The 23,730-nt window shown below is 40.1% G+C and overlaps 1 protein-coding gene across 37 annotated transcripts in view; it reads right to left on the bottom strand.

Moving 5' to 3' along the window:
* SOX6 (SRY-box transcription factor 6) overlaps positions 1-23,730 on the bottom strand; it is a 686,841-nt gene that overhangs the window by 578,838 nt on the left and 84,273 nt on the right. For 4 of the 37 annotated variants that reach the window (XM_053203419.1, XM_053203444.1, XM_053203424.1 and 1 more), the window contains exon 1: positions 21,900-22,465. The exons of 21 other annotated variants lie outside the window; for them this stretch is intronic. The gene's annotated coding sequence lies outside the window, so the exon portion shown is untranslated. Of the gene's footprint in view, positions 1-16,726; positions 18,433-20,042; positions 20,362-21,899; positions 22,466-22,578; positions 23,038-23,222; positions 23,242-23,391; positions 23,527-23,730 lie in introns of those variants that run through there. 12 more of the 37 variants (XM_053203420.1, XM_053203443.1, XM_053203425.1 and 9 more) reach the window with 5 other exon arrangements.

The raw sequence follows: 23,730 nt of genomic DNA, 5'->3' as shown, positions 1-23,730 counted from the left end.
TAATAAAATAATATTATCTAGAATAACAGAGGTAATAATTCTATAGTATAATGTAGTGGTTATATTCATAGATTCAAGGCCTGACCATCATGTTTTAGTAATGCCATCTAAATAAAATTACTTAATTCCTGACTCTCAGTTTCCTCATCCATAAATTGGAAATAATAATACATATCTCACAGGATTAAGGTAAAATTTAAATGAGATAACACTGTGCATATAATATTGTTCAATATATAAAACAAAATTTTTAAACAAGTTGTCCGTGCATTCTTTCATTCAACAATATCTACTGAGTTCTATTAGGTTCCAGGCATTGCTCCAGTCACTAAAAATTAAACAACAAACAAAGAGACAAAATTCCTATCCACACAGAGCTTATATTCCAGTGGAAAGGAGGAAGTAACTTCCCTTTTCATTGCTTACCCAGCATGGAATGAATGATCACATATATGAATTCACACCATAAAAGGAGTGATTAGAATACCCTTTGGAGTCTGAGGTTTCATAGGTCAAAGTCAGTGAGTCTACGATTTGAGGTATAAATACTATAGGAATACTCAGAAATGCACTCTCAAGTTCTAATCAATCCATAAAAGGCTTGTAGCAACTACCATACCACTGCCATCTCCTCCAGCACCATCACCATGGTATTGATTCCTTTAGGCAACCCCTGTGATTTCACAGCTGCCTCTGATACTATAAATCATCTGTTCCTTTAAATACTGAACTCACAGATGCCTCCACCGCCTCAGCTACTTTCCTCTTCTCCACTGATACCCTCTTCATGAGGGAAACATCATGGAGTCATTAGTAAAAAGAGCTTAGCTTTTGTCATCAGACAAACCTGGGTTCGAATCCTAGCTCTAACATAGCCAATCTGCTGCCTCCACTAAGAATCTTTTGGGACCTGGGGGCACCTGGGTGGCTCAGTTAAGTGTCTGACACAGGCCCAGGTCATGATCATGCTGTTCTGGAGTTCGAGCCCCACATCAGGCTTTGTGCTGACAGTTCAGAGCCTGGAGCCTGTTTCAGATTCTCTGTCCCCCTTTCTGTCTCTGTCTCTCTCTGTCTCTCTCTGTCTGTCTGTCTGTCTGTCTCTCTCTCTCTCAAAAATAAATAAACATTAAAAAAAAAAAAAAAGGAATCTTTTGGGACCTGGAGGTCAAGTCTGCAATCCCTGGCCATGTTTGGCTGAGACTGAGTCCCTTCTAGGGGATGCTTCCTGGGTCCATAGGACCCAGGAGCCTGCATCAAAAAAGCCTTGATGGTAATAGAAGGTTACCAATTCCACACCCCAATCTCAGAAAGCTGTCCCCACTCATAACTTTCTAGGACCTACAGATTAGGTCTGTAATCAGTGACCACACCAGGCTGCACCTGGGTCCTCCCTGGGGGATGCCTCCTGAGTCAAGCTCCCTGTCTGTTACATGCCACTTCTTTTAGTTCACCACTGTTTCTTTGGTTACTGCCACAAATTTAGCCCTGAGAAAATTCATACCCAAACCCATTCCATACCCAAATCACCTCATCTCCACAAATTATGAAACTCAAAAATTAGGATACTGGTCTAATAATAAAGAAATTTTCATTCCAATAGATTTGTTGATTTGCAGGTGAAGAGATTCTCAAAGTACCTATTACTATAAAATAGTACTCCCTCTCAAAAGCACTCTAGAGTCACTGTGTTGGGGAAATTGTAGGATGATTTCACATCATATTCTAGCAGTGTTCATTTTTACTTCTTCAATAAAGTATTTTGAATATTCTTTACTTTGGGCCAGACTGTCCTTTTAAAAACATCCACTTTAATAATAGCTAATGCTTAAATGGCACCCAGCATGCATCAAGCACTGTTTTAAGCACGTATGTTTACTCACTTATTCCTAAAACAATGCTAAGAAGTGGGTACTATATTATAGATCAGAGTAAAGTAGATAAAAGTAACAGGCCTAAATTCACATTGCTAGAAAGTGGTGGAGTATGCTCTTAGCCACTGTCACAAGCTCGCTTTACCCCAAACTAATTCTCCAGCACTGTACAGGTAAGAGAAATAAAATTAGAGTCAGCAAAAGATTTCTACTATTCAGAATACTTGACAAAGAAAACAAAGAACAGATTTTAAAACATGATCTTAAATGTAGGGGAGGAGGCAGGACAACAATAAAAATTCAAGGGAAGAGAATTGTTTTAAACTTTTGGAATAAAAGGAAATTCAAAGCACTAGTATTCTCAATATTATCTTGCCCTAAAATTGACATCTATGCAATCCATGCATTTGTCTTTAGGTTAAAATTATTAAGTGCTTACAAAGAATTTAAGCATCTATATCTAAAATGAAATTCAAATAGATCAGTTCTTGCCTGATGGCTGCTCTCTGTCTACTTCAATATATCACTTTTAATGTAGTAAAACACCAAATGAGAAATAACTGGCCTCACTGGCCTTCCTTTACACTGCTAGAACAGATAGAAACACATCAATTCAGAAGGAAACTCAGACATGCAATGGGAAGTAGGAAGAGTTAAAAAAAAAAAAAAAAGTAAAGAAAACAAGCATCTCTAAGTCCAGAGAGAGAGAGATTTATTGCTCTATACAATAAAGGCAGTATGCCTGTAAGAGCCAATCATCAGTGACCTTCAAAGACCTTACCTGTGCAATACAGTGCTCTCCCTCAGCAGGAATAGAACCTTGTAAGCAAAACAACACAAAAGATAATGGGTCATCAAATGGAAATAAACCACCTAACTCGTCCAAAGGAAAGAGAATTTGAAAATTTCTGATTGTGAACGTGAAGCTGATAGAAATACAGGCAGTATTCCCTTTGCGCTATACTGTGTTAACGTGTTAACTGAAACTAGTGCATTTTGGAGCCAGGTCCTCACTTTCCAAGGTTCTGTAGTAACTGAGATCAAACCATGACATCTGAACTATGTAAAGATGAGATCAGAACTATGCAAAGAAAGGATACAGTTCTGATATAACAGAAGTTTTAGTTAACATCAGGCCATGCAAAGCAAGGATGGCCTTAAAAACTGAACCTACTGAAATTCAACATCACATAATAATATGTTCAGCTTCTGATTATCCTGATTATCCAAGCTCCTGATTATCTACTTCATAGATTATCTGGGGGAAATCCCATGACTTGCTTGCCTATTACAGGCAGCTGTATTATATAACAGAAATACTATGGGACTTCAAGCCAGGACATCTGGGTTTAGATAATGTTTCTGCCACTTTATAGCTATGTGACCTTGGGCAAGTCCTTTTCTCTCTCTAAACCTTACTTTCTTTGTCTATAAAATAAGGATAATTACATCTACCTCCCAGAGTTGTTGTGCAAATGAAATAATAAAATAATAATCACTAATGTTTAGTGAGAGCTTACAACAAATCAAGCACTCTTCAAAGTGTGTTTTATATATTGAAACCTCTCAAAAACTATGATTATTATCTCTGTCTTATGAGGTATAATAAGATAATAACAGAGGTTATTATCTCTATCTTATGAAGGCATCCAAAAATACCTCTGGCATATAGCAATTGTCCAGTATATGTTTGGTGATATGCATTTATTTCATTAATCAGTATTGCTTCCATCCATAGCAGTGAATAGGTACTGAAAAGAAAATGAGAAAATCTGAAATCTGCTCGTGTATTAGATGCTTCAAAAACTGTTGGAAGAGGAGGATTAAGTTTTTTTTTTTAAATAAGGCAGGGGATACTTGGGATTCTTATTCCTAAAGATTCTTTTATCCTTCTCTTGAGTGCTAGTTGCACTCTAAGATTCTGGAAGAGGTTAACTAGCAGACTTCAAAGACAGCCAACACTGTTGGTGACAGAAACCATACTCAAAAAACCTGGCACTGGCCACTGCTGCCAGCCTGGCCAAATGCATGCAATGAATTGATGGCTGTGTCCCAATGCCCTGCCTATCTCATCCAGCCCAACCTCCTTACAGACACACCCCTTCAGATGCTAACACTTCCTTCCTAAAGTCCTCATTAGCCACTTTAGGTTAGAAAGCAAGAGCACTCTCTAGGATCACACTATTGAAATGCACTCTGCCAAAATTGTCTGAAAGAGTGAAAGAAAGAAGCTAGAAATATAAAACAGTTAGTTTTTGCTCAAGTGTCCACCAGCATAAATTCATTTATTCAGTTAAATTATTAGTCATTTGTCACTTTAGATGGCAGAGTGGACATGGTGCTTTGAGAATGACATACAGAACAAGGAACTTCACTGAAATTTCTTTGGGAAAAGGCAGCAAAGAGCCTGATCCCAGAATGGCATAAACAGGATGTCAGAGCTGAAACCTCTTTGGAGATCATCAAACATCTCATTCTACTCATGAAGAAACTAATTCCAAGAAAGATGTGATTTAGCCAAAGTCACCCAAAGTTTATTGGCAGAGCTGAAACTCCCAAACTGGGTTGCTATTACACCAAGCTGCCCAACAAGTATATCAAGTTAGAGAAAAAGGAAAAAGAGAAAATGAGAGAGAGCCAAAGACAATGCTTGTCTATAGCCATCCCTCATTGCTTTCTTTCTCACCTTCTCCATCTTCTGCTCTAATTGTATCTAAATTCACAGAAGGCTGAGTAAAGAAGCAACAAAGGGCCTTGGACATTTGGGGAAGTAGCGATCCTCCACTTGGTTCTCTCTCCTGCAACATGATAAACACACTTAACTATGGAATCTCACTGACCCCTTCATGCCAACAAATGACTTAAATTGTTCTGCCTTGAAGAATAAAAAATGGCTTAAGTCTGCTTCCTCTCCCATATTAAATTCATTTTTAAAAATTTTTTTAGCATTTATTCATTTTTGAGAGACAGAGACAGAGTGTGAGTGAGGGATGGGGAAAGAGAGAGAGAGAGAAAGAGAGAGATACACAATCTGAAGCAGGCTCCAGGCTCTGAGCTGTCAGCACAGAGCCTGACACAGGGCTCAAACTCACAAACAGTGAGGTCAAGACCTGAGCTGAAGTTGGACGCTTAACCAACTAAGCCACCCAGGTGCCCCGTGTTTCCTTTCTCATATTAGAGCCACACTACTGTTTTCTGAACCTCAATACTGGTAAGTCTATAGGTCCACTCCCTGTTTTAGGTTTTCAGTGTACATTCTCCACAGGGATCATGTCCCATCTGGAGTGAGCTATTGTAATAAGTACCAAAGAAGATGGGACCTAATCTCAACATGTTACCTTTCTAAATAAAAATAATTTTTAGGGAAAACTGGCTAAGTATAATCACTGGTGAAATGGTTACCGTAGCTGGACTAAAGGGAAAAAAATAGGGATAAGATTACAGAAACAGCACCATGGACTTCACTAACCACATCATTCATAGCCAAGCAATTGGACACAAATGTCAAAGCCAAGTACTGCAATGGTGATGCAATTACTTTTTTAAATAGACCTGTAAAACATGGTAACATCTTTACAACGCTTTGAAAGATGGGAAGTACCCCTTGAGAATTGTTTGCACCACCCAGAAGTTCCACTGCTCATCTCATGGTAAAGTTTTCAAACTTAAGGATTAGGAACAAAAAAATACATATACACCAAAAGTGCTGACCTTTCATATAGAGCAAGTAGCTGTAAATGTGTGTCACCAAGGAGCTAACTAGCTAACTAGATACTTACATACCAAAGAAACTTAATCTTTCTCTTCAAAGTAAAGGTGATATTTTATCAAATGAGAAAGTAAATGCTTTTCAAAACAGATTTGTGCTATGAGGAAGTATTTTGAAAACATGTTCAGAAACAATTCCGTCACAGTGCGATTTTGTTACCAAAAACTCTATCATCTACGAAAACTCATCTGTTTTCAATTTTAAATTGGCAACAGAATATTCTAATCTGTTTAATGATGTGAGTTTCAATAGGTTTTGAGTCCACTTATTAAAAATATTAAAATGCTTTGTCTTCAACTTCATTACCAGAAAACACTGACTGCCATCAGGGAAGACAGAGATTTATCAGCCAAATTTAATAATTTTTTGCATATTTATGTATAGGACTAATACACTAGTAACACAGTTTAAGAAGTGCAAATAATGATGTACTTCTTCCAATTGGATCTATTTTTCTTTCTGAGGTATAATTCTCAGCTATGGCAGCATTAAAACCATGTAGCAAAGCAAACTGAACTTAGAACCAAACTTATAAATCATTTCATCACAAAGTGTTAAACTGACTTTAAAAAAAAAAAAAAAAAGCACGTCCAAAACCAGACAGAGACCCCACTAAAAAGGAGAACTAGAGACCAATTTCCCTGATAAACATGGATGCAAAGATCCTCAACAAGATATTAGCCAACCGGATCCAACAATACATTAAAAAAATTATTCACCATGACCAAGTGGGATTTATACCTGGGATGCAGGGCTGGTTCAATATCCGCAAAACAATTAACATGATTCATCACATCAATAAAAGAAAGGACAAGAACCATATGATCCTCTCAATAGATGCAGAGAAAGCATTTGACAGAATACAGCATCCTTTCTTGATAAAACCCTCAAGAAAGCAGCGACAGAAGGAGCATACCTCGAAATCATAAAAGCCATATATGAACAACCCAACGCTAACATCATCCTCAATGGGGAAAAACTGAGAGCTTTGCCCCTAAGGTCAGGAACAAGACAGGGATGTCCACTCTCGCCACTGTTATTCAACACAGTATTGGAAGTCTTAGCCTCTGCAATCAGACAACACAAAGAAATAAAAGGCATCCAAATCAGCCAGGAGGAGGTCAAACTTTCACTCTTCACAGATGACATGATACTCTATATGGAAAACCCAAAAGATTACACCAAAAACTGCTAGAATTGATTCATGAATTCAGCAAAGTTGCAGGATATAAAATCAATGCACAGAAATTGGTTGCATTCCTATACACCAACAATGAAGCAACAGAAAGAGAAATCAAGGAATCGATCTCATTTACAGTTGCACAAAAAAACCCATAAAATACCTAGGAATAAATCTAACCAAAGAGGTGAAAACTTTATACACTGAAAACTATAGAAAGCTTATGAAAGAAATTGAAGAAGACACAAAAAAATGGAAAAAGATTCCATGCTCCTGGATAGGAAGAACAAATATTGTTAAAATGTTAATACTACCCAAAGCAATCTACATATTCAATTCAATCCCTATCAAAGTAACACCAGCATTCTTCACAGAGCTAGAACAAATAATCCTAAAATTTGTATGGAACCAGAAAAGACCTCGAATAGCCAAAGCAATCTTGAAAAAGAAAACCAAAGCTGGAGGCATCACAGTCCCAGACTTCAAGCTATACTACAAAGCTGTAATCATCAAGACAGTATGGAACTGGCACAAGAACACTCAGATCAATAGAACAGAATAGAGAACCCAGAAATGGACCCACAAACGTATGGCCAACTAATCTTTGACAAAGCAGGAAAGAATATCCAATGGAATAAAGACAGTCTCTTCAGCAAGTGGTGCTGGGAAAACTGGACGGCGACATGCAGAAGAATGAACCTGGACCACTTTCTTACACCATACACAAAAATAAACTCAAAATGGATGAAAGACCTTAATGTAAGACAGTAAGCCATCAAAATCCTCGAGGAGAAAACAGGCAAAAACCTCTTTGATCTTGCCCGCAGCAACTTCTTACTCAACACGTCTCCGGAGGCAGGGGAAACAAAAGCAAAAATGAACTACTGGGACCTCATAAAAATAAAAAGCTTCTGCACAGCGAAGGAAACAATCAGCAAAACTAAAAGGCAACCAAAAGAATGGAAGAAGATATTTGCAAATGACATATCAGATAAAGGGTTAGTATCCAAAATGTAAAGAACTTATTAAACTCAACACCCAAAAAACAAATAACCCAGTGAAGAAATGGGCAAAAGACATGAATAGACACTTCTCCAAGGAAGACATCCTGACAACCAACCGATACATGACAAAATGCTCCACATCACTCATCGTCAGGGAAATACAAATCAAAACCACAAGGAGATACCACCTTACACCTGTCAGAATGGCTAACATTAACAACTCAGGCAACAACAGATGTTGGTGAGGATGAGGAGAAAGAGGATCTCTTTTGCATTGTTGGTGGCAATGCAAGCTGGTACAGCCACTCTGGAAAACAGTATGGAGGTTCCTCAAAAAACCAAAAATAGAACTACCCTACCACCCAGTAATTGCGCTACTAGGCATTTATCCATGGGATACAGGTGTGCTGTTTCGAAGGGACACATGCACCCCCATGTTTACAGCAGCACTATCAACAATAGCCAAAGTATGGAGAGAGCCCAAATGTCCATTGAAGGATGAATGGATAAAGAAAATGTGATATATATATATATACACACACACACACACACACACGCACACACACACATGTATGTATACATACATACATATATATATATATATACACATACACATACACAAAGGAGTATTACTCGACAATGAAAAAGAATGAAATCTTGCCATTTGCAACGACGTGGATGGAACTGGAGGGTATTATGCTAAGTGAAATTAGTCAGAGAAAGACAAAAATCATATGATTTCACTCCTATGAGGACTTTAAGAGACAAAACAGATGAACATAAGGGAAGGAAAACAAAAATAATATAAAAACAGGGAGGGGGGACAAAACAGAAGAGACTCATAAAGATGGAAAACAAACTGAGGGTTGCTGGAGGGGTTGTAGGAGGGGGCATGGGCTAAATGGGTAAGGAGCATTAAGGAATCTACTCCTGAAATCATTGTTTCACTATATGCTAACTAATTTGGATGTAAATTTTAAAAAATAAAAAGTAAAATTAAAAAAATAAAATAAAATAAAAAATAAAAATAACAGCATGTTAAGTTATAGAGTTTGGGGGACCACAGTTAGTTTTAAAATATTACTTATTCTACCTATACCTTTCTTTTTAATATCAATGTATGAATGTTTTATAGCATATATTAGCACAATAACCCATGCGTGCAATTTTAAATAAATATACACATGTATTAGGGAGCATGCTCATAAACATTTTGCTGATGGTGTGCTCTATCCAAAAAGTTTGAAGACTTCTATTCTATCCTATTATAGAATTCTATTTCAGAAGTTCTCCCAAATAAGCCTTAAAATTATCTTGCCAGAGGAATTCTTCCAGCCTCACCCTTACCAACAATACTCTCCAGTTAGCCTTGGGCTATCCAAACCACCTAGGATCTCTATTTCCTTCTCTTCTTAAACATCCTAAATTCTGCTCCTTTCACCTCAGCTACTGAGAATGCTGCATTCACCCCAATCAAGCAGGGAATATATTCAAACAAGCATTGTATTAATAATCAAACATATTTACTTTTAAGATACATTAGCAACATACTTATTTAACTCATTTAATAGAGGCTTTGAGAAAATGTAGGATGACCAAATAATTTAATGGCCCTCTTACTAAACTTAATAAAGTTGTATTTGTGTTTTTAAATTATATCAGATGTAAATTTGTTAAATAAACAAAACTAAAGACTATATAATCATAGCCAAAATAAAATGTAAAGGACATTGATACAAATGTCCTATATTTGGCATTTTAATAATAGAAACTAGTGCACATGCATATCAAAAAAGAAGAAGAAATAACCCAAAAGTGAAAGTGGTGCTAAGAAAATTCAGGAGAAAATATTAGCATATAATATGAAGGGGTATACTTTTCCATATACTTTATTCAAATAGCTCTTGGTAACACATGTGAACATAACAAAGAAATTAAACACAATACTACACAACTAAGACATGGCTAATTATGGTGAGTGCTTTGAAAAAGGTCCCAAGGTGTCATAATTAAAAGCTGAACTATTTTTCATTCTTTCCCTGCTATGCCACAAGTAAGAGTTAAGAGTCCCCAACTTCACTAGTTCCAACTAATTTAGGCTGTTATGTTTATACTTGCCTCAGAGAAAATAAGCCTGTTACAATGCTATACAATTTAAATTTTTTTTAACGTTTATTCATTTTTTGAGAGAGAGAGAAAGAGAGAGGGAGAGAGAGAGAGAGAGAGAGAGAGAGAGAGAGACAGGGCATGAGTGGGGAGGTGCGGAGAGAGAGGGAGACACAGAATCTGAAGCAGGCTCCAAGCTCCGAGCTGTCAGCACAAAGCCGGATGTGGGGCTCGAAGTGACAAACCACGAGATCATGACCTGAGCTGAAGTCAGATGCTTAACCCACTGAGCCACCCAGGTGCCCTAAAATGTTATACAATTTAAAACACATAAGTATTTAGTGTACATGACCCTACCCTACCTGTAAATCACACAAACCTATACAAAAGTACAAATGGAGGCCTTCTCTGGAACTGTGGTCTTCAAAAGTTTAAAGGGTCTAACCTAAGAAAAACTAAAATTTTCTTTCAGTAATATCTTAGAATATTGTATTAAAAATAAAAATTAAATATTACAATTTTAATTATTCCAAATTGAAATTCTTCTTTAAACTATTTTCAATATCCATCTTTATAGTGGGAAAGAACATCAGCTAAGAAATTTTTTAAAAGTCCAATTTTCCATTGTATGAGGTGGGTGGGGGAATGGTGTAAGTGGGTAATGGGTGTTGAGGGCACTTCTTTGGATAAGCACTGGGTGTCATATATAAGAGATGAATCACTGGGTTCTACTCCTGAAACCTGTATATTAACTAACTTGAATTTAAATATATAAATATATATTATTAATATATAACATATATTAATAATATATATTAAATATATTATATATTAATAATATATATTAAATATATATATATTATAGTTATATATAAAGTCCAATTTTCTGCCAGTGTGTATTTGGATCTTCAGACTCAAGAGTAATAAATGTTCCTGAGGCTCAGTTAACTAATACGTTGTGTTACAAGCTAGTTAAGCTTTGGTCAGTTGCTGTATGATTTCAATTTTTATTTTCTTATTTGGGGGTGAGGGGGTTGCTTCTTACTAAAGAACTCAACTGAGGGGTGTCTGGGTGGCTGGGTTGGTTGGGCGGCCGACTTCGGCTCAGGTCATGATCTCATGATCTCACAGTTGGTAAGTTCGAACCCCACACTAGGCTCTGTGCTGACAGCTTGGGAGCCTGGAACCTGCTTCAGGTTCTATGTCTCCCTCTCTCTCTCTGCCCTCCCCCCCACTTGTGCTCTGTCTCTCAAAAATAATAATTTTTTTTAATGTTTTAAACAAAGAACTCAATTGGAAGTTCTAAAGGAAAATTCTTAAAAGCATCATAACTAATTTAATACGACCAACGGATGTTTTAAAACTGTTTTATAGAACTTCCGTACCCTTTACTTTTGCTCCTTAGCCTCAGAGCCTTTCTTTTTAATGGAGAGATTTTGTCATATTTCTCATGTCTTGGTCAATACTGCAACTCTCCAGTATGCTGGCAAAGAAAATAATAGGTTAGGCTATTAGAAACCAGGGCTATAACTACTCTAGCCTATGTGATGACAAAGCCCTTTTCAGAAAGTGATTATGTCACAAAGTCAGTTAAGCTGTAAAATCTCAATAGGTGTGTTTAATTTGAAGAAACAAGTTATTAAACACCAGAAAACTTCCAAACCAAAAACAGCAAAGAAGGCTTGTGTGGTCAGAGAAAAGGTATTCAAAAACTCATCAGAAAACAGGAGATCCCAGATTACAAAACTGAAAAGGGTGATTTAGCATCCCTATTTGAGAGTGATTAAGAGTAGAGAGGGGTAGTTGCTGCTACTACTGCTCCTGTTACTGTTTCATTATCATTATTGTGAAATAATAATTTCTATTTCATTTTTTTATTTTTTCAACATTTATTTATTTTTGGGACAGAGAGAGACAGAGCATGAACGGGGGAGGGGCAGAAAGAGAGGGAGACACAGAATCGGAAACAGGCTCCAGGCTCTGAGCCATCAGCCCAGAGCCCGACGCGGGGCTCGAACTCACGGACCACGAGATCGTGACCTGGCTAAAGTCGGACGACGCTCAACCGACTGCGCCACCCAGGCGCCCCTTCATTTTTTTATTTTTTAAGTTTTATTTATTTTGAGAGAGAAGAGAATGTGGGGAGAGGGGCAGAGAGAGTGGGAGAGAGACAATCCCAAATAGAGTGGAGCCCGATGTGGGGCTCAAACTCATCAACTATGAGAACATGCCCTGAGCCAAAGTTGGATGCTTAACCCAGGTGTCCCAATAATAATTTCTGTTTCATCCAAAAAGTTTTGAATCACTCTGGAGTATTATTTATGTTCACATTATTCCTCAACAAAAAATAAGTTAATGAATATGCCAACTCTATAGATAGAAAAACTTAATTACAAATGTGAGGTACCTAAAGACCTGTAACCAATAAACTCAGAAGCAACACACAGATTTAAAAATTTCCAGATATTGGCCTTTCTCTAAGACCATTCCTTGCCAACTGAGAAAAACAAAAGTTTTTTTATAGTACAAGATATAAGATTTTATTAACTCATAGTACTGATCACAAATTCATATATTAATAAGACATCTACTTTAATTTTAATACTTAGTTGACATATCTGAAGGAAAGTAGTAATATGAAAAATTCCTCTGTACCTCAAAAGGTACTCACAATGTCCCTGACAATAAAACTGAACTAAGAAAGAGAAGTGTAGCAGTGTAGCCCTGTGATGGCTACATCACATTCACGACACACCTGGCCTTTCTAGGAGTCACAAAGACACAAATACAAGACTTTTCAGTGTCAGACCTATAAAATAGTTAATAACGATATAAAATGTTTCCCCCACGTCCAATGCTCCTCAGGATATTACTTCAAATAATCTCTTCTTGATCATCCTTTAAGTCACAGCTCAAAGGCCACCTCCTACTAGAAGCTTTCCTTGACATACGTACTTCTGCTCTTACACCTACCTCCATTATAACTAGCGCACTGCATAGAATTACCTATATTCACACCTCCTCACTGCATTTGCATCTTTGAAATCATGTAATCAAATGGTTCCCACCTTTTCTCAGCCAAGGATCCTTTCATTAATCTTTCTTCATGAGCCCCACCCATATTTTCAGAGAGTTGCCTATAAAACCAGCCATACTTACTGTGTAAATCAACTTCTAATTTTTACTAATCAGAATATATAACTGATATTTAACACTTCTGATCAGTAATATATTATTCATTTATACATTGGTGTATGGAAAATGCAGCATGGTTTGTCTCTGGAAATAATAATTATTCTCAAGTACTCCTAACACTAATGTCCAGAACTGTTCTATGAAATTCTATGCACAGTATCTTCAAACTGAATCTTCCCAACAACCCTATCATCTGATAAATTGTATCACAATCCCCATTTTAAAAATTAGGAAATCAAGACTTAAAAAGGTTGGTTAACATTTCCAAGGTCATACAACTAGTTTAGGAAATAAGACTTTCGAGGAAAGATTCAAAAAATTAAAAAAATTCAAAGCTTAATTGTGGTTTTCTCCCATGCAGGTCTTTAAAATTCATCATTAAAATGAAGAATATATGTTTCTGGTTTTTTTCTTTAAATGAAACCAAAAGAAAGCAGATTAAGATGTGTATATTTGACCAAAGAACTTGATGTTAATTACTGAAGTACACAAAGATTATAAAATCTCATTCGTTGCAGGCTTTCCATTTTTTTCTAAAGCTTATGTATTTATTTTGACAGAGAGAGAAAGAGAGAGTGAGCATGTGTGCACAGGCAAGCAGGGGATGGACAGAGAAAGAGGGAGAGAGAGAATCCCAAGTAGGCTCCATGCTATGAGCACAGAGCCTGATGCGGGGCTTAATCTCCTGAACTGTGAGATCATAACCTAAGCTGAAACCAAGAGTTGGGATGCTCAACGGATTGAGCCACCCAGGCACCCTTTTGCAGGCTTTCAAAATAAAGAGTTTCTTAACTGATTAGAATGGAGAAAAGGTGACCAATACACCCATGGAGGATGCAGGATGACAGGTGAAATGACCTTTCAAAATCTCTTGTAGTCCTTAGAATTGGAATTTTCTCAAATTTGAGACCAGAACATCCATACTCTACAATTATCGCAAGTCTGCCGGACTACTAATGAATTCTTCTTTCTAGGGAAGAAAGGAAGGAGCACATATTGCTGTCTGTATTTCATATAAGAGTAAAAGAAACAGATTATGTAACTCACCAAAGATTTCATAGCAAGTATATAGTGAAACTGAAATGGAAAGCCTGATCTGTATAATTATAAGCACAGTACCACTTCACTAGTCATTTCAACAGGTATTAAATATTTACTTTATACCAAGCCCTGAGCTTCGTGCTTTACATTCATTTATCTCATTTAATCTTCACAATAATCCTATGGTGTAGATATTATTACTCCCATTTTAGAGACGAAGACATGGAGGGTTAGGGATTACACCATGGATATATTGGGGGCGGGGGGCGGGGGTGGATGGGGCAGTTGCCTTCTAAATAGAAGGTTCAATGCCCATGGAGATAGCTAGAGATTATTTCTGAGAAAATAACAATATTCCTGCCATTTGATATTCTTTCCCAAGAAATGATGAATTATTCTCTCCTAGTTAGGAGCATTCTTCTCCAGCTCTACCAACGACCTGCTTAGCAACATGACAACTTCAGCTAAGTTTCCCCACCTACCAAATATAAAAATCTTCAACAGAAAGGAAAATCCTTAAAAAAAACAGACTTGTGACTTCAAAAATGCCCTTCAGGGTGCCTAGAACTTAGTAAGTGCTCAATCATGTTACCCAATGTTCTATTTGTAACTTCATCTAAAGTATGAAAGGAAATATTTGCAATCCCTATGTTTCAGAATGAGTTCCATTTGAAACCTATGCTCCTTATTTTAAAAAGAAAATCTGTCACATTTTCTTTTTTTCATATATTGTGCCTGTGTAGTAGTAGAAAGTAAAGCATCTTTAATTTTCTTTGTCTAATTTTAAAGAACTACTTTTCAAAGAAGAGAAGAGATTGTGCTCAATGAAGTCAAAATCACAAACAGCACTAACGTCCCTTTTTGCATTTGAATGGATATATTAAAGATAGACAATTCAATTCATCTCTTTAAGATGACTAGAAACAACAAATTATTGAAGGTAGTAGGGATAATAGATCATGTAAAGGGTTATCTTGTGAGATTTTCAGAGAAGAAAGAGATCAAGGGAGAACTTGAAATGAGAGAATACAGAATGTTTGCATCGATGCTAATATGCATATCACAGAACGTACTTTGAATTTACCTTATATTTATTGTGCTTATTTATACATGTCATCATTGAAAAGCACCAAATCAATATACTTCAGTAATTTTGACTCAAAATAGTTTAAAACACAAAAACTCTTAAAGAATTTCACAATATCACATTAGGCTTCTTCAATACATGGTGCTTCAATCCAAAGAAATCTTTAAAAGCTTTATAAACCAGGGGAGCTTACTAAATAAAATATACCAGCGAATTCCTTCCTACATGTGCCAGAGGAGAATGTACATAGAGAAAGAGTAAATATGGAAATAGAAAATCTAGAAAATTACAGAGCAGCAAATTCAAGCTAGTTACCAAGGATGCAAAATTTTCTGAAATATATACAACATTGGACAACCAATTGTTAGATTTTTCTGATTTCACCATTCAATCCCCAAATAATTACCGGTTAAGATACTAGCCCAATTCTTTACAAATAAAGCCAAACAACTCCCTATAAATGCAAAAAGATAACTCCTAAATATGAAGATATTCTAAAAGATTGTTTTTCAGTTGAAGTAGTACAAAAGAAAATGCCACTACACATTTTTATGCCATTAAAAGGTAAGGAAGAACATTTTGGAATTCTTTAAACATTTTAAAAAGGAATTTTTTTCAAATATTACATACTGTGTAGGTTATGGAGGTTTGCTGAACATATCAGTATTATAAAGTAGAAATAACTGGACTTTTGATTTTTTAATGTACTAGTTTATAATAAATTACAGCATCTACAATTAGACTCAGAAAATAATTCACATCATTCCTAAAGATGAACGTTTTTTGAGTGAATAGTAAAATATGAGAGATACACAAGGGGTCTTAAAGGAGCAAGAAGAGATTCTGAATATAAACAAGGCATCATTCTGGTAAAAGGAAATACAAACAACCAGCATAAAAATAGTTGATGCACAAAAGCCATAATGAGAGGGTAGCTCAAAAAATAACTTCTACTTTGAATGGTTTGGATGAAATACAAATTATCTACAGAAAAGTGTGGACTGGCATAAATGTTTGTACAAAATTATAAGTGTATTTCAAGAAGTATGCAAGAGGCAACCGCCTGCATGATGCACAAGGTCCCGGCAATGCTCTGCTTAAGTGCTAGTGCACAGAGTCCAAACCACTGCATTTTAATTACCATGCAGCCTCAGATATATTGCCTTTGATATGGAAATGTTCTTGTTCTCTCATCTTCACATATGGTCTCATGCACAGAAATCTTTATCTGATTCATAAAAAATAAACTAGAATCCAATCTCAACACCTGACCTCAGTGCTTAGAAGTTTTTTACTAAGCATGGTGTCACTATAAAAAGAATGGCTAATATTGGTGTAAAGTTGGATATTTTGAGCAACGATATGAAGGATTTACAGTTGCGAACTGAATCGATACTGCTTCTCTGAGGTTTTAGGATTTCATGTTCCCTTTTTTTGAGACTACCACAGATTTGAGGAAAAACAGACCAGTACCTTTTTTTGGAGGTGAGAGAATCTGTAGTAGATTTAAATGATATTCCATCTTACAGCCTCCACTCACATTCTTCAGCTGATTTATCCTAATTATGACAATGGATACTTAAAACTTAAAAAGCTCTATAAAAAACCACACACAAATTTAAAACTATTTACAGTTTGACTAAATGTCTAAATAAAACAATTACCTAAAAAGCTTTTACCCTCTTCCACAGAACAAGGAAAATAAAAACACTTCCTATAAATGAATAATGAATATATAAAGAGAAGATGATGAAAGTTTCTAACTCTTATCAAAACAATTAGTTCTCAGATGACAAATGAATAATATCAAGCAAAAAGGATATGCTATATGTTTAAAATGTGTTTCCATTTAATAAAAATTCCTTTTCATAGGCTCTACTAGAGTGCCAGTTTGGTTTTTTTTTTCACTTGAGTATGTTGAGATTCAGAATATAATCTAATCAGTAGAAGATGTGAAGTTAGGATGAAGACATAGAATGCTCAATATATGATTTTCTTTTTAGGAAAAAAATAATAGGGGAGAGCCATATTCCTTAAACAAGAAACAATTCAAATGCAAAGCTGGTCTATTTCTTCCTCTAAAAGGCAATGAATATTTGTTTACTTATTACCAAATTTCTATATTAAAATCTGTTCTCACATATGCACATAACTTGATAATTCTGAAATAACCTACATTAATTTTTAAAGAACAGGAATATGACCCATCTAACTTCATGACAGCAGATAATATGTCCCATCTGTGAATCATCTTGCTGTATGTTATCTGTGTTTTATCATTTCTAGTACCTGTCTGTGCCTGATATGGTACTCTCAGACACATTAGCTGGATGGAATGTTTCACTTGACTTCAAAAACATCAATTGATATATATGCACCCCTAAACTATATTTAAGTAAATAGCTCTGAGATCAATCAAATTTTTGTTGTATTGTACTACTCTTTTATATAACGCAGTTTGTAAATAGTGAAAAAGTATACATGAATTCTCTCATAAGAGAATCCTTTCAAACTTAGATATATAATCTAACAAAACTGAAAAGTACAGAAAATATTGAAAGGGCTAAAGCCCTTTATTAAACCTTGTTAAAAGAAAATTCATTTATTCCAGTACCTATTATACTAATTGAAAGCGAATTATTTAAAACATCACCAATTTCTTCAATATAAGATGTGTAGCAATTTCATCAATGATCAACAACCCAATAATTCCTAAAAGTCAAATAGAAACAGACATAAAATCTCAATAGTGTCCAGAAAATTTATCACATATGTATTTAAAGTAATATACTTTAAAGCCCTATAAAAGAAACATTTGCTAGGTATGCTAACATATTTTAAATGTATGCTTTTCCCTTACTGAAAAAAAAATCTGCTGCTTTCTGCTACTAAAGAAAAAATGTCCAATAGACAGTATAATATTCCTACTGAATGTCATCTCTTCTAGGTATTCAGTTAGTGAATGCATTATAGAATCAGTGTAAGGTATAGATACTGATACCGCTTTATTACTTAATATTTTTTACATTTTTCTTTCTTTATACTATAATGTTGAGTGTTGTAGTTACACAATATACTATTATAAGAGTTTATATCATGCTCCGTAATAATAAACTCATAAATATTTTTGCTTTTTAAAAAATACGTGTACACCCAAAGAAACTTCCTTGCCATTACTTCTAAAAACTAAGAACAACTAAACAATAAACTTTAAAAACCATGTAGTTTTGTGTCTATAAATAAAGGAATGTGGTGGGAGAGCAGAGGAGAAAGGAGGTGTTGGTAGTACCTGAGAAAAGCAACAGGGAATGTCAGTTTGCCTTAGGAATTAATGATCTATCACTTGCCTGGACCCTGGTTACTTACTGCCTTTGGTCTTACACTACATCTAATATGTGTGGTACATGCTTGCTTGTTTTCAGAGTTTGAAGGATTTTTTTTTTCAGCTGTTTTCTGTTGTTCTTGCTCTTATTCTTGATGTTGTTTTGGAATAGGGAATAATCCCTCTTCATTTATAAGGTTTTCAAAAACGTAGAAGAAAAAAATCTACATGTCATTTGGCCTACTACCCATGTGCTCACAAATGTGTATTCAGGAAGATACTCTCAAAAGTATATAGATAACTCATTTATGATCTGGTGGAGTTCTTTAAAATTCAGTCATAAGTTTTCCCCTACTAAAAGAAAATGAAATGTTTCACTGGTCCAATAAAAAGCATATGCAACTAAATACACTGTGTCCCCCACCTCCTGCCAGACAGGTGCACTCTTGCTGCCATAGAAAACCTAACAGTATCCCACTAACTTGTGGAAGATTTAGGATGTTTGCCCACTTGTTTTAAAAATAAAGAGAATCTTCTAGTAGGTAGCAGGCATAACTGAGTGGCCTAGAAACAAGGGGAGGAGGGAGACTGGTGAAAGTGCCTAATGCTGAGTGTTGAATTCCACCTTACTGCACAGGGTAAAAGCGGGAAGGTCATGTTCATGGCTATAGAAATCTGGTCTCCACCAGAGTGCAGGCTAAAACTGACCTGAGACTGGGCTCTGGGAAGGTAGGTGGTAAGTTCAAGCACCACTCTGGGTACAGAGAAAACAAGGCACTGCTCCTAAGAGCCCCAGGCTGAACAAGAGTGATACTGCACATCTTTCCAGGCTTGCCCCACAGTGAACACTAGCAGCCTCAAGCGGCTAGGCCTGAAGGGGGAAAACTGAAGCTGCAAATCAGGGCACATAAACTCTCAGACCTCCAGGGTGGCGGGTGGGAGGGAGCACACAGCCAGGGGAACAGTCCAAACTAGAAGCCTGGAGCCCCTACCCAAGCCAGGATACAATGTCAAGCCCGGGCTGGTCCTCCTGGATTAGTGCAGATAGAGGGGCACGAGCAGACCTCCCCTTTGGGCGGGGTGTGGAAAAGACTATACTGCCAGATCTGACTCCACATCCCCTTTCCTCATTCGGTCTGTAGCCTGCTGCTGGTGTCCCATCTACCCCTCCAACCAGTAGTTCCTCCTCAGCCGAAAAAAGAGAGGAAACAGGAAGAGATGGGGGGAGAAAGCGAGAGATATCAAAGACAAGACTACTCTGTCATAGTCTTCCCTGGAGCCAGGGCCTCCCAGGGCTGTCCGGGTCTGTTCGGCCTTCCCTCGGGAATCCTGTACGTAGCCCGGAACAGATTTGAGTGGATCAAGTCCGCCAAGCCCGTGCCTATGGGCCTCGGGGATGAGGTGCTGAGTGGGCAAGCTAATTATACATGTGGCATTTGGGCAGCCGACCGTCCAGTGACACCTTACCTTATGAGGAAACGTCAACCCCAGCAACTGTTCAAAACAAAATGCCATCGCGGGATCAGCTTCGCCGGCTCTTGGCCGGTTCAGGATTGCTGTTCCCACAGCCTCTCGCACTTAGTGCAAGAATGTGGCCTGGGGAGGCCAGCTGTGGGCGGGCGGACCGGCCAGAGTGGGGGGGACAGGCGGGGCGGTCCTTGCCAGGTGTCGGTCCTGTCCCCCCTCGCCATGGACCGACTTGCAGACCCGACCACTTGACCTTTTTATTCACCAAACCCACCTCCTAGAAATAGACTGGGCGGGGCTGTATCTGTTCTCCTCTGGACCGGGAGGGGGGGGGGGGGGGAACCTGGGCATGTGACTATAAAGGGCAGAAACAGGAGACCCTGGGGAGGCGGGGGAGAAGGGCACTCTCGCCTCACGACTCCACTGGACTGTTGTCTGGGCCACCCGGCCAGGGCCAAAAGCCCGGCCGCAGGAGTGCGCGCCGGGGTCAAGCGCCCGGGACAGGGACGTCACCCGAGCGCCCCATTGACAGTGCAGCGGGAGGTCCGGAGCCCAGCCCAGTTTGCCGCAGCGACGGCTTCGGGCCATCTCGAGACCGAAACTTCAAGCATGGCCCTCAAAGGAGGTCACACACAGAGAAGAAGCCGGGGACAGCCCATCTCGCTAACAGCCCAGCCCCGCCAGCACAGTCGAAGACTTATTTTTAGTGCCCAAATAGGGGCAGCATTCAATATCTGGCAATTCATACCAACAAACCTTTTCAAACTTGCACAGCCTAAGAGAGCTTAAATAAAACTCAAAACATGCCGGCAACAACCACCTTTTATCTGCTCGGAACACACCAATTCTTTTTATCTGAAAGCTCCGCGGAGCGCCCGGGAAACGGAGCTAATCTAGCCTCCGCAGCCGCGGGCCGCTCCTCCTGGAGCCGGAACACAAGCCCAGCAGCCTTTACACAAGCCCCTTCCCTTCTCTGACGGGCCCTTTAAGGGAGAAGCAAGAAAGCAGCTCCCCCGGGAGCGACCAGGCTCGGTCTGGACCCCGGGCGGGTGGCAGCACCGCCCCTGGGCCTGGGCCGAGCCCCAGAGCGGCGGATCTCGGCCGGTCGGCGGGCGGCAGGGGCCCGGGCAGGGAGCCGAGGAGGACGGAGGGCGCCGGCTGGACTCAGGGACGCGGGGTGGGAGAGCGCGGGGCGGGGAAGGTACGCGCCGGCGACCGTGCGCCGGGCCCGCGGACTCCCAGGCCGAGCCCGCGCGGGGCAAGGCTGGGCGGCCGCTCACACACGCCCCCGCCAGCCCAGCACTTCTGCCCTAGCGTCCGGAGCAAAGAGGACCACAGATTAGCACTTGGGTTTCAGACTGTCTTGGAGTTCGGTTTGTTTATTCCTAAAAAGATCATAAAAAGTCACGTCCAAAAATGGGGGAGGGGGAGGAAGGGCGAGAGCCGAGAGAAGTGGAGGCGACTCGCGCAGGGTCCCGAGAAAGTTACGGCAGAGAGGCGGTGGGATGAGGGTGGGAGAAGGGAGCGACCGGGTTTTCTAGCGACCCGGGTTTTCTTTATGAACTCCTCGCGCTAAACTTCACCCCGTAAGAGAGCGCTGCGGGGATCCTCGACTCTCGCCCGCCCTCGGCCAGCGTCAAACCCACAAATAGTCAAAGTTTCCAAACCAAAATGGGGGTGGGGAGGGGGGAGCGTTAAGAAACACAGAAACCCAGCGGGTCCTCCCGACCTCCCGCACCCCGACCGAGCCTGGCTAACACTGAAGCGCTCCGGAAAACTGCGGCGTCGCAGTCTCAGTCACACGGCGAATCAACACAACACTTTTCAAGAAAACAAAATATTCGCTGGGAAACTTACTTTGCATTTAGTCTCTATTCTTTGGGGGGATGCGGTTTAAGTCGGTTCGTAAAGGAAAGCTCGTTTTGTCCAGGTTGGATATTGTCTACTTATGGATCAGCCCTTGGGTGAGGGTTTATTTTAATTTATGGCTTATGCATTCTTTTAAGGTCGATTTACATGACCTCCGGCTACAACTAAGACAGCCGAGGAGGGCACTCCAGTCGTCAGTCGGCCAAACCCACAATTAAAACAGCCCTCCCCCTAGACTTGGTGTGACTAGGACTCTCTCCGGGTAGGCTGGTCGCCTGTTTTTCTGTTTTCTCTCTCTCTCTTCTTTCTTCACTTCTCTTTTTTCCCTCTTTCTTTCATTATGTCTTTCTTTTTTTAATATCACGAAATAAGATATGATATCAGTTTAAAACTTTCGGTATAACTTTCTCTAAACCCAAGCCTGCAGCGATAACCAGAACTACAGCGCTCACAAAGCCCTCAGGATGCTGCCCTCTTGTGGGCACAGAGGGCATTACCACCCAGCGATCCCCTCTGAACCCTCACAGAGCACACAGGCATTTGCTTACACACGCACAGAGAGAGAGAGAGAGAGAGAGAGAGAGAGAGAGAGAGAGAGAGAACTACACACGCAGGCACACAAGCTTCCTCTATCACACAGTTGCGCAAACTTCAATGAAATACCTACCTCAAACTTCACGGAGACTTACAAATTCATTCTCTAAGCCACCTGACTTCTTTTTCATATCATTCCCAGTTACACAGATTAGAATATCTATACGGGGAGGCGGAGGAGAAGGAATAAGGTGGGCCGAAAGGGCGGACAGATTTCCGGACGAATACCTAGGATGGCGATAACAGCTTTCTGTTGTCAAAGGTTGCGTTGTCTGTCTCTCTCCCTTGCCCTTTTTGCCTTAGTGTCCTACGCACAGTTATCTACAGCTACAACATGTGTTTTCTCGGAGTGGATTTTGGGGGTGGGGGGGTGGCAAGAAAACCAGAAGCCCGCCACGCAGATCTGTCACCGCCTCCGGAACAAGGCACAACTCTCCGAGAGGGGGACGCATCCTGGGGATCCGCGCGTCCACCAGCGAGCGACAGTCGCTCGGGCCCCTTTCTCAGCCTCCACTCCCCCCCCTCTGCGTCGGCCCCGCGGAGCGCCCTCCTCCCGCTCCTCCTCCCCTCTCCCCTCCCCAGCCAAGTACGGAAACCCGCCCGGGCTGGGCAGCCGCCGCTCCGGCAACCCGCACCCTCACAGGGCTCCGCGCGCTCAGCTCTCGTCCCTCCGCCTGCCTTACCCCAGCCCCTCAGTCCCGGCTCAGGGAAACTAACCCCGGAGCGGCCCGGAAGGGCAGAAGCGGAAGGCACCGGGGGCCGGCGGCCCGGCCCGGGGTGCCTGCCCCCTGCCCCCTCCGGCTCCCCAACAGGTAGCTCACAAACGGGCCGCGCGCTCTCGCTCGGTCTCCCTCGCTCTCTAGTTAGCTCGCTCCGTCCCGGTTACCTGGGCGGGCTCCAGGATGGTACCGCACGGGAGGGCTCCTTGTGCGCTGCGCCGCGGGAGTAAATGGCATTAAAGAAAAAGGGAAAGATACAAATAAAAAAAAAATTAAGGAAGGGGACTCGATGCTAGGTCAATTAGCACAGCCCCGGGAGCAAGGGAGCAGAACCCCCCAGCGCCGCGGCCGGCGCAGCCCGTTAACTCAAGTCTGCGGGGGTGTCCCGCCCCGGGCGGGGGGAGCGTTGACCGGCAGAAGTTTGCCGCCGGGGTGCCAGGAGGTGCGCGCAGAGCGGGGTGACTAGGGGCTTCCCCCTTGAAACAAGTGAAGGCGATGGTTAGTGC

The sequence above is a fragment of the Acinonyx jubatus genome, chromosome D1 (assembly GCF_027475565.1).
Source record: "Acinonyx jubatus isolate Ajub_Pintada_27869175 chromosome D1, VMU_Ajub_asm_v1.0, whole genome shotgun sequence".
In the NCBI taxonomy this organism is placed as follows: domain Eukaryota; kingdom Metazoa; phylum Chordata; class Mammalia; order Carnivora; family Felidae; genus Acinonyx; species Acinonyx jubatus.
This window is presented reverse-complemented; position numbering and strand designations above follow the sequence as displayed.